Genomic DNA, 11,018 nt, shown 5'->3' with positions numbered 1-11,018 from the left:
TAATTAGTAAGAGAATTTAGCAATATTGTTGGATATGAAATAATGAACAAATATCAAAAGCATTTCCATTTTTACGTAACAAACATGTAGAAAAGGTAATTTTTTAAAAGATGCCACTTGGAATAGCAATCAAAATAAGATACTGAGGAATAAATATTACAAAATACGTACAAGAACTTAGGAGAAAATTGTAAAACTTTATCGACTGGGTTAAAGAGGACCTAAATAAAGGTCAAGATATACCTGTTTATGGATAGTAAAATTCACTATTATAAAGATGCCAGCATTCCCCAAATTGATTTATTGATTCAGTGAACTTCCCATCAAAATTCCAAAAGGAATTTGACAAACTGACTCAAAAGTTTATATGCAAAGCAAATGAATAAAAATAACCAAGAATTCTTGAAATAGAAGAATAGCTGGTATGAAAGATCAGTGAGGAAGGAGGGATTCTTGGTAAGTTGTCCTGGGGCAGATGAGTAACTAATAAATACTATGAAATTGCATCCATACCTCATTCTATATGCAAAAATTAATTCCAAGTGGTTCAAGTAAAATGGGAATAGCAAAACTTTACACTTCTTAGAAAAAAAATATAGGGGAATATCTTTATGTCATCAGGCCAGGGGGAAATTTTTTAGAACAAGACAAATGAAAGCACAAGCCATGGTGGAAAAAAAATTGATATATTCAGCTACATTAAATTTTAAAACTTCCATTCACTGAAAGACACCAATGTATAAAGTAAAAAAAAAGTAAAAAACTGGAAAAAGATATTTGCAATGCATATAGCTGTCAAGAAATTAATTGCTATAATATGTAAAGAACTCCCAAAATATAAGGAATAAAAGAACAACCCTCAAGAGAAAAATTACTAAAACAATATGAATAGGCAATTCAAATTCAAAGATTAAGAAATAAGAATGACCATCAATGTATGCAAAGATATTCAACCTCAGAAGTAGTCAGGGAAATGCAAATTAATGAAATATCAATTTGCACATTCTTGAATTTAGCAAAAATTTAAAAGGCTGATACTATAAAAATTTGTTCAGGAGGTGGAGCAATAGAAAGTCGACATTGCTGGTCGGCATGTAAATTGGTAAAGTTGAACGTAATTCAAATGCATAATAGGATTGAGGTTAAAAAAAGGAGTAGGAATTGCTGAAAAAGGGGAAAGATACAGATAATGCTCCCCGCTCCCCCAAAAATAGTGTGAACTGCTAGAAATAAGAACAGTAATCAATAACTACTAGTAGGTAAATTATTTCTCTTCACATCATAATCCACATTTTGTACAGGAACAGTCACTTCCTTAATTCACTCTCTTACAATTTTTAAAACAGAATCTTTTGAGGATAGCCCCCCACCATGAGTTTATATAATGATCATGATACTGGACCCCAGTTGTTTTATCTGTCTGATACTCCTCCACCAAACTTTGAGAAATGCTCTTTTTCTGGGGCATGCCCTTTCCTCTGTTCCAGGCTTTCTGGGCTGACATTATTTGAATATCCATTACCTTTCTGATCATAGAGATCAGTCAGCGGATGGAACTTGATGTCAGAGATAATCAGTCTCAGTCCCTCCAAGGTCATAGGTAAGCCTCAGGGTCACTGGCAGCCATGGTTTCACTGATGTGGAAAAATTCAGAGTGAGGGAATATACTTTGGACACATGAAGAAGCTGAGTTGAGAAAAGGAGACGGACGTTTTTGAGAAAATACGAGTTCCTGTACTAAGGCACAGGTACAACTGCCTTTCTTGCAGTTTCATTATATGCGCCAATATAGCCCCTATTGGGTTTAGATAGTCTGAATTAAGACTTTTGTGATCCAAAAAGTCCTGATAATAGTTCATTTGAATTTAAAGTCAGTCTGCACAGATACATCATATGACCAGTTTTCTTAAAAGACACATACTTCATAATGTAACTGAGGGAAGGTAGGCACCCGCAATGGATGACAAAATCAGAGTTGATTAATAGAGTCACATTTAAATTTCAAGAACAGGACATTCTAAGATATTTTCATGAAATTGTATGCAAAAAATGAAAATCAATTACAGTGAACATTTCTGGGAGACATTAAATGCCATTCATATAAACTGATCATATTTGTAATATTGCTTCTAGTATGTGCTTTTCGAAGAGTCTATATTCTTTCAACATTAATGAGACCTACAGCTACCAAAATTTCAAAAGAGTGCTTTTCAATGTTATAAATATTGTCACTAACTCATAGTTAAGATTAATTAGAATTTCTGGAACAATGAAATTACTCAAAAACCCACCCACTCAAAATTAAAATCCAAGTAATAGACAGGAAAATATTTGCAGTGACTTTGCATTTAACAGACAAAAAATATAACAACAAGAATATATTAAGAAGTCCTACAAATCAATAATCAATCAACTGATAGAAAAATGGGCATTAATATGAACTATAGTAAGGACATACAATTCACAGAAGAGAAAGTAAAAATTACCTGTAATATATACAAGAAAATATGTTTAATCTCATCACTATTCATGGAACTGCAAAATAAGGCTGTAAAGCACCATTTTTCTATCATCATCCTATACTATCATTTAAATGTTCAATGGCTTATAATAATTTAATAACTGCAGCAATTAAAATAATAGTTTAGTTAGCAAAAAATAAAATGGTTAATGATATGAAATGTTCATTAGGATATGGGGACAGATTATTCCTTCTGCTTTGATAAGAGTATATATATGTATTGATTCAATTCCCTCAAACATTTGGCAAAGTATCTATTTAATACATGAATGCCCCTCTGCCATGTAATGCCTTCATATTCCCTATAAATCAAATATAATTCCAGGATATTCCCTAGAGAAATTCTCACACTTACAGAAAAAATAATATATACAAGGCTGTTCCTTTAGTACTGTTTAGCAAAACTAGAGGAAGTCATGCTAACATCAACAAAGATAAGTATCAAATTATGCTACATATATTCTATCTACTACTACGCAAGACTTAAAAAGGATGATTTGATGTATATATACTGACATGGAAGGTCCTTTAAGACATATAATTATATGAAAAATACACCTTACAGAACAATTATTACAGTATAATTTAACACGTTTAACTCAATGATAGTTTAGCTGGGTATATAATTCTATATTGCCAGTTGTTTACTTCCAACACTTTTGAAAACATAACCCCATTGGCTTCTGATACGTATTGTTTACAGAGAATTCTGCTATCAATTTGTCTTTGGAAGTCTTCTATCAAAACTGTCTTAATTATAGAAGTCTACAGTTCTTTATATTATAATTTATAATAATGTATCTAGGTGTGGAATTATTGTCATTTTAACTAGTTTAGCACTCACTGCAAACTTTCAATCTTAGGACTCATCATCTTTCTTCAATTCTTGAAAATTATCAACCATTTCTTTTGGGATTTTGTTTTACTTCTCTGTTCTCCATTGCTGAAACCCTTATTAGAAATATATTGGAGCCTTTTGTTCCACCCTCCACTTTATATTTTTCTTCCCTTTATCTCTCTGAAATTTGTTCTGGGTGATTTAGTCATTATTACAAAGCAATCCATTAATTGTCTCTGTGAATTCAAGTCTATTATTTTTCCTATCCATTGATTTTTAAAAATTCAAATGATGTTTTTTATGCTTGAGATTCTTAATATATATTTCCCTGTTCTGCAGTAATATGTCATTCTGTTTTGCAAGTTATTATTTTATCTTTTTGAGTATCTTAAGCTTACTGATTTTAAAATTATCATGCTGCTTTATTGTTTGAATTTTCATGTCATGAATTCTTCCAATTATTTCATTCCTTGACTCTTTTCCTTAGTGTTAGTTTCCCTCATGCACTTTGGAATTTTATTTTTAGGAGTCATCTTGAATGAGAGTTCTCTCTCCCTCTCTTAGCTTCTCTCTCCTTGTCTGGTATTTTTACATATGCCTCTACCTAGCTCCTGGATCCCACAGTATAGATCATGTCTTATGCTGGCAATCTAGGATTCTGTCCTATTTTGAGTGCATGGAAAATGTAGTCATTGAACCAGCAGGCAGCTTGGCTTAGTACCTTGTTATGACACTGCCTTACTCTCGCTTACCACCTCAGCTTGGGAACTGAATAAAACCCATATCCCTAGGCAGCAGTCACAGCTTTTACATTCTTCTTCATCAGGCTGGGATGAAACCTAGTTTCCTGCTGAGAATCCAATTCTTGACTCTAGCAATGTGTGTAGGACCCTGTTTTATCCACCTTCCCTGCAGAGGTTTAATGTGGCCATCTCTGCCTATATGGACCCCACAAACCAGAGAGCCTGAGGCTTTAGCCTTCATGTGCTTCTGCCATGTTTCTCTTCCACAATATTTTAACATATTATTGGTTATTTTTTTTAATTGGAGGTTGAGAAGCATTAAAGCAGGAACTCACAATGACCTTTTCAGCAGATTTGTAAAAGAATTTGTCAGCTTAAAATTCAAATATATTGTACTATCCTCCAAGAGAATGGGTAGACAGGATGCAGGTAAATTTTAACGGCAGTTTGACTCAAGAAAAGTACCAGAAAGTTTGCTTTGAATTAGAGAGAGCAACTCTGATATAACTAAATAAAATGTTAACTAAAAAAGAATGAATATCAGAGAAAACAGCCAACATGTGAAAGTTGCCAGAATTCTACCAGGAAAAGACAATTGATGAATAATCTTAATTCATGGGGAAATTATAATTCTTATTGAAAGAACTGAGTAAAGTAAAATACATTTAAAGATGAAGTTTTCATGTAAATTTAGTTATTATTTATATACCATACTCAAAATGTTATCTTTTGGAACAGAGAGTACTTAAAATCTGGAAGTATCTCTAGATTCAATGTATGCATTGCTGAGTCTAACTAGTTAATTGCTGATTCAAAATAATGGCACCTTTGCAAATCTAATAAAAGTACTTGGTTGGACTTACAACACTTAGCTGGAATCTCAAAAATATTAATTAAGAATTGCTTTTATCCTTAAACAGTAAGAATAGTTTATTAGCATTTCTTTTGATAAATGCTACCCACAAATATTGCCTACAGCAAATGTAACTTTATTAACATTGAATAAATAATTTTAAACTCTCAACAAAAATTTGTTTCCAATTTTAACAAAACCCAATCTCCTCTCCTAAAATGAAACCTTCTTTCTCTCACTTTGTGATATTGTGTTTGAAGGACATTTATGAAGACCACATTATATTATCCTTTGAGGATATTAGTCTATCAGGTATTCAACCTGGATTAAACAGCCCTGAACCCTCACCTTAATTTCTTCCCTGCATTCAGCTATGTCCCACACCATTTAAGAGACAGCTTTAAATGATGCTGTGGCTGCTAGTGGTGGTTTTAGTTCAGCTGTTTCAGTTTGATGGCAGCACACTAAATTAACTCCAAATGGAGACAGTAAAATTAATTCTCACTATACCCCTCAGCTATTTCTAACTGTAGCAGGCACTGGCATTTGGAATGAGATTTTTTTCTATCCCACAAATATCTTAGTGTCAAATAGTTCAGAATTATAAAACTAAACCTTAAGATTGCATTCCCTATATAGACAAAATTATGTCAATCTCACACTTCTATTTTGCTAACATTTGTATCTATTAATAGATTTGGAAACCATTCTCTGGTATACCTAGAGAAAATTTTCTATGAATATGTCGACTGGTGCAGGATATCAGTTTAAATACAGCAAACTGGCTTCAACTTTCATCCTTATTGCCGTCTGTAGCTGCAACTTTTGGGAGTGACCAACTTTCAAGAGGAACACAACTTCCCTGCTTTGCCAGCAGGTTAATTTGAGTCAGGGCTACTCAACTGTTCTTTATGAAAAATGGGTTTTAATTTTCATAGTTCTTTTACTCACAAAGATGGGGGAGAGTAGAAGGAAGTGAAGCAGAGCAATAATGTATAATGAGTGTGTAAGCCAATGAAGGAAATACAAGAAGGCAGGTTCATGCATTGCTCTAATATTTCAATCATGGTTCTACGGTCTTGAAGGCTTCCAGAATTTCTTCTCACAAATATAAGGACACAGATTCAATATACCATTATCCTCATGCCTTTTTATTAAGATAAGTAAGTTCATGATCATATTATACACATTCATTGCTATTATTATACAAAGTATAAATTGCTAAATTTATGCACCTACTCAAAATATTCAGAAGAGGCTTACATTCTAAATAGAAAACCTGTTTCGATTTTCAACTTTTGATTAAAAAATCAGTTGCAATCTATCACAACAGAGAAGACAGTTGCTCCCTTCATGTTGATCCACTCCTCACTAGTTCAACTAGAAGTTTTAGGTGTAATTGGGTTACTCTAGCAAAGTCCTGTGGCCAGGTTTTGAGACATAGTCTAAGATCACCTACTTACACTTGTCATATTGTAGTGAATGTCATACACATTTTCAAAAATGAAAGAATCATTCAGGTGACATCCTCTAACCGGAAATAAAACTTATCAAAGTTAGTTTCTGAAACAATCAATTTATCTTTAGCTTGAACCCAATATCCTCAGTCACAATGCCCTTTTACGTAGAAAATACCATGACATTTGATCTAGTCATGGAGGCACCTTATGTGAATTCACTTCAAAAGAAGAAATGATTAAATACTTCCTTTACCAGAAAGAGTAGAATTGAATTACTGCTTCCAAAAATGAAATTATGATGGATGAACTAATTAGCCTCCAAGATTTCCTTATGGAGAGATGAAGGAAGGGATGAAAAATTCACGCACACTACCCAAAAGAATAGCTAAGTACTCCCTGCAAACGAGCTAAGGGATGTGGGTAATGTTGAAAAGAATAATTTGACAATATAAACTGTCATTGGAGGGTCTATCATTAAATTGTCATTAGAACAGCCTCTTGTTATTGAACAACACTTTTATGAAGAAAATAAGTATTTCCAATCACAGAGAAACAGCGTGATTGTAAATTTCAAGACATAGTCTCAAGAGAGGTTTATTATACTATTATTTTTAGAAACAGAGGGCCAAAAAACCCACATTGTCTGCTATAAGGACTATTAGATAAACAAACTCACAAGAGCTAACAGTTCCAGATAGTCTTGTTTATTCTAGAAAAAAAAAAGAATCTTTAAAGCTTGACTGTTTGTAAAAAACTATTACTTCTTTTCAACAATTACAAAACCAGTATCCTTATGATTTGAGTCCTGTTTAAAGAATCATTTTAATCAAAATTGCATAGCTATATTATTGATTATAATAATAGAATTCTCTACAATTAAGCAAGGTTTTCAGAGGACAATGTGGACTAAAACTAGATCATTAATACTTATTTTTGACTGGAAAAAGTGAGAAATTAAAGCCAATGTAACACTCTAAATTTCACTTTGGTCAATAGTTCCAATATTTGGTATCAAGCATTATATCATGCCAAAGATAGGAAAAAATTTTAAAAACCATACTAATGTCTAGTTTCCTTTCCATGTCATAGCACTTACCTTGGCTTAAAATTAAGCCCCAGAAGGAAGAAAAAAAGCAACTTTCAGAACCAACAATTGATTGAGTTCTGAAGGGTTCGCTATGACAGCTAAAACATATTTAAGTTCTAAATTGTTAAAAGGCAAAATATACCTGTTCTAGTTTGCTAATGCTGCCAGAATGCAAAACACCAGAAATGGATTGGCTTTTATAAAAGGGGGTTTATTTGGTTACACAGTTACAGTCTTAAGGCCATAAAGTGTCCATCAACAAAGGGTACCTTCACTGGAGAAAGGCCATTTACATCCAGAAAACCTCTGTTAGCTGGGAAGGCATGTGGCTGGCATCTGCTTGCTCACAGGTAGTGTTTCAAAATGGTGTTCTCCAAAATGTCTGCATCAGCTTCCAACGGCCATCTTCAGAACGTCTGTCTCAGCTCCAGCTAGCTGTGAGCTCCTCTGTCTGAGCTTATACAGTGCTCCAGTAAACAAAGCAAGGCCCATGCTGAATGGGCAGGGCCATGCCTCCATGGAAATTATCCAATCAGAGTTATCACCTACAGTTGGGTGGGTCACATCTCCATGGACACTGAACTAATAGGTTCCAACCCAATCCACACTAATATGTCTGCCCCCACAAGAATGCATTAAAGAATATGGCTTTTTCTGGGGGACATAAAATATACAAACCAGCACAATACCCAAAAGTGAAATGGGAAGCTTTATAAGCCAACATAATTACCATCTAATGCAGACCCCAAATAATTTATATATTAGTAAATAGAATCTCTTTTGGCAAAAGGTTCATGTAGAAAACCCAGGAGTCATCATAGAAACCTCTTTTGCTCTCAGTCTTCATCTCTAATCTACCAGCAAATCCTGATGGCTCCAGGACATCCCCAATTGATCCATTTCTCTCTGTTTCCATGGCAATCACTCTAATCTAGGTTATATCACCTCTCACCTGATCTGTGACAATAACTGATCTTCCTTAGTTCACACTTCCCACCACAATCCATTCTCTAAAATTTGAAACCTTCAGAGTGTGTGTGTGTGTGTGTGTGTGTGTGTGTGTGTGTGTGTGTATGAAATTTAAACTCCTTAACTAACCTATAAAATTTCACAATATCTGGCACCTTCCCGTCTTTTATTCACATCTACACTTCTCTTCCCATCACCTGTTCTGCTCACTGCTCTCCAACAGGCCTGACCTCCTTTCCATTCCTAAGAAGTTTTTCCTTTCATGTTCTCTCCCTCTCTCTGGTAGACTCTTCTCCAGCTGGCTTCCTCTCATCACGAATGAGCTCAAACCTCATCTCTCCAGAGAAAACATCCTTAACTGCTCCCTCTAATAGCCTTTTACATTACTCTTTACCACATCCTCCATTAGTAATTGTTTATTCTTTACCTGCCTTTCTCTGCTCCCTAAAATGTGAGTTCCATGAAAACAGATAACTTGTCCCTTTCATTCATTTATTTAATTCATTCCACAAATATTTCAACCTCCTACTGTTTGTAAAGCACTATGCTAGGCCTAGTGTTGAGCCAGTCAAAGTCTGTATCCTTGTAGAGCTTACATTCTAATAAAGGGAGGCAGAAAATAAATATGTTATACATTTTTTATAGTAAGAGCAATGAATAAAAATTAAAGCAGGGACCTGGGGTAAGGGGATGGTGGAGTAGGAAGCTTCAGGTATCCGTTCCTCTACAAGACCAGCTAGTAAACAGGCAGGAACTGTCTGAATCAATTATTTCAAAATTCCGGAGTCTAGCAGAACACTGAGCGAGAGGAAATTGCTCTCTCCGTGCAGCAGTTACTGTCTCCCATCCCCCACTCTCACTGCAGGCAGCAATGGAATCCGGTACCTGGGGTAGCTTGCTGGTGCCTGGAAGGGACATAAAAATCCAGTACCCCAAAATCCAGGGGTGGGGTGGGAAGGGAGCGGGGGTGCAGCCCCATCACTAATCACTGCTTTTGATTAGCTACTTCAGAGCAAGGCTCAATTGCTCTGAGGGAAGCCATTGTTCCAGCCCTCTCCAGACAAAAACCCTGGAGGAGAACTAAAGGTGGGATGCTCCCTCAGAGCTGCAGAGGACCCTTTAAGGGCTGTATTTGTGGGGCAGGTGCCTAGTCAAGAAAGCACAGACATGCGGAGCTGGGAAGGAAGCTTTTGGTGCCCTTCCTGGCCCCTCCTCCATTCCCTCTCCAGGGGAGTTTGAAGCCTGCTTGTACTTTGTGTGTCCCAGCCTTGTCCCCATTGGGAAACTCCTTTCTGGCATGACCCCCCCCCCCCACCGCCCTGCCAGAATTTGCCTGCCAGGCAAAAGCAGTTTGAAACAAGGGAAAACAGTGTAAGAAACAACTGAGGCAGATGCCTGGGACAAAGACTTAGCTGCTTTAAGTCCACAGTAAAACACCCAGGAAAGGAAGAATATCTGTTTCCTGGGAAGTAGAGGAGGCATTCAACTCCTGTAAACAGGAGAACTCCTGAGGCAACTAGCAAGCACAAGCCCAGGACAAGGCACAGGCCCAGAAAAGGCAGGGAGGACCCTGTATTTTGCATTCACTTTGGGCTGACCTTTCTGGTAGGAGGGCTGAACTCGGACAGAGAGCACCAGCCAATGAAAAGCCAGTTTGCAAAGATGGCAAGAGGTGTTTTTGCTTAGGTTTGTTTGTTGCTTGGTTTTTTTTTGGCTCTTGACACTCAAGAAAATCTCTGTCATATCAATAACTGGATATAAACTCAAGAAACAGACATCTCAGGAAATAAATCCCAGAGTTAACATTTTAAAATATTAAAAGTACAGTGTGCAACAAAAGATTACAAGACAAGCAAAGAAAAAAGAAATGATGTCCCATCAAAGGAAGAGGATAAAAATCCAGAAATCGTCAACAAAGAAGATCAGATTGTAGACAAACTGGACAAAGTAAAAAAAAAAAAAAATAAAGATTTTCAGTATGGTCAAGGAGATGAAGAAAAATACCATTTAATGCCCACAAGAATGACTACTTTTTAAAAAACTGAAAATTACAAGTGTTGGAGAGAATGTGGAGAAATAAGAACACTCATTCATTGCTGGTGGGAATGTAAAATGGTGCAGCTGCTGTGGAAACATTTTGTCATTCCTCAGAAAATTAAGAATGGAATTACCATATGACCTGGCAATCCCACTTCTCAGTATATACCTAAAATAATTGAAAACAGAGACTCAAACAGATATTTACACACCAATGTTCATAATGGCATTATGCACAACTGCCAATTGGAAGCAACCCAAGTGTCCAACAATCCGAAGAATGGATACACAAAATGTGGTATGTATACAATGGAATATTATTCAGCTGTTAAAAAGGAATGAAGTTCTGATACATATGACAACATAGGTGAACCCTGAGGATATCATGTTGAGTAAAATAAGCCAGACACAAAAGGACAAATATTGCATGATCTCTGGTATGAAATGATTAGAATAAGCAAACACATAGAGTCAGAATTTAGAATATAGGTTACCAGGGGATGGGGTTGG

This window comes from Choloepus didactylus, chromosome 10 (genome assembly GCF_015220235.1).
Source record: "Choloepus didactylus isolate mChoDid1 chromosome 10, mChoDid1.pri, whole genome shotgun sequence".
Lineage (NCBI taxonomy): Eukaryota > Metazoa > Chordata > Mammalia > Pilosa > Megalonychidae > Choloepus > Choloepus didactylus.
Note: the sequence above shows the minus strand (reverse complement) of the source record.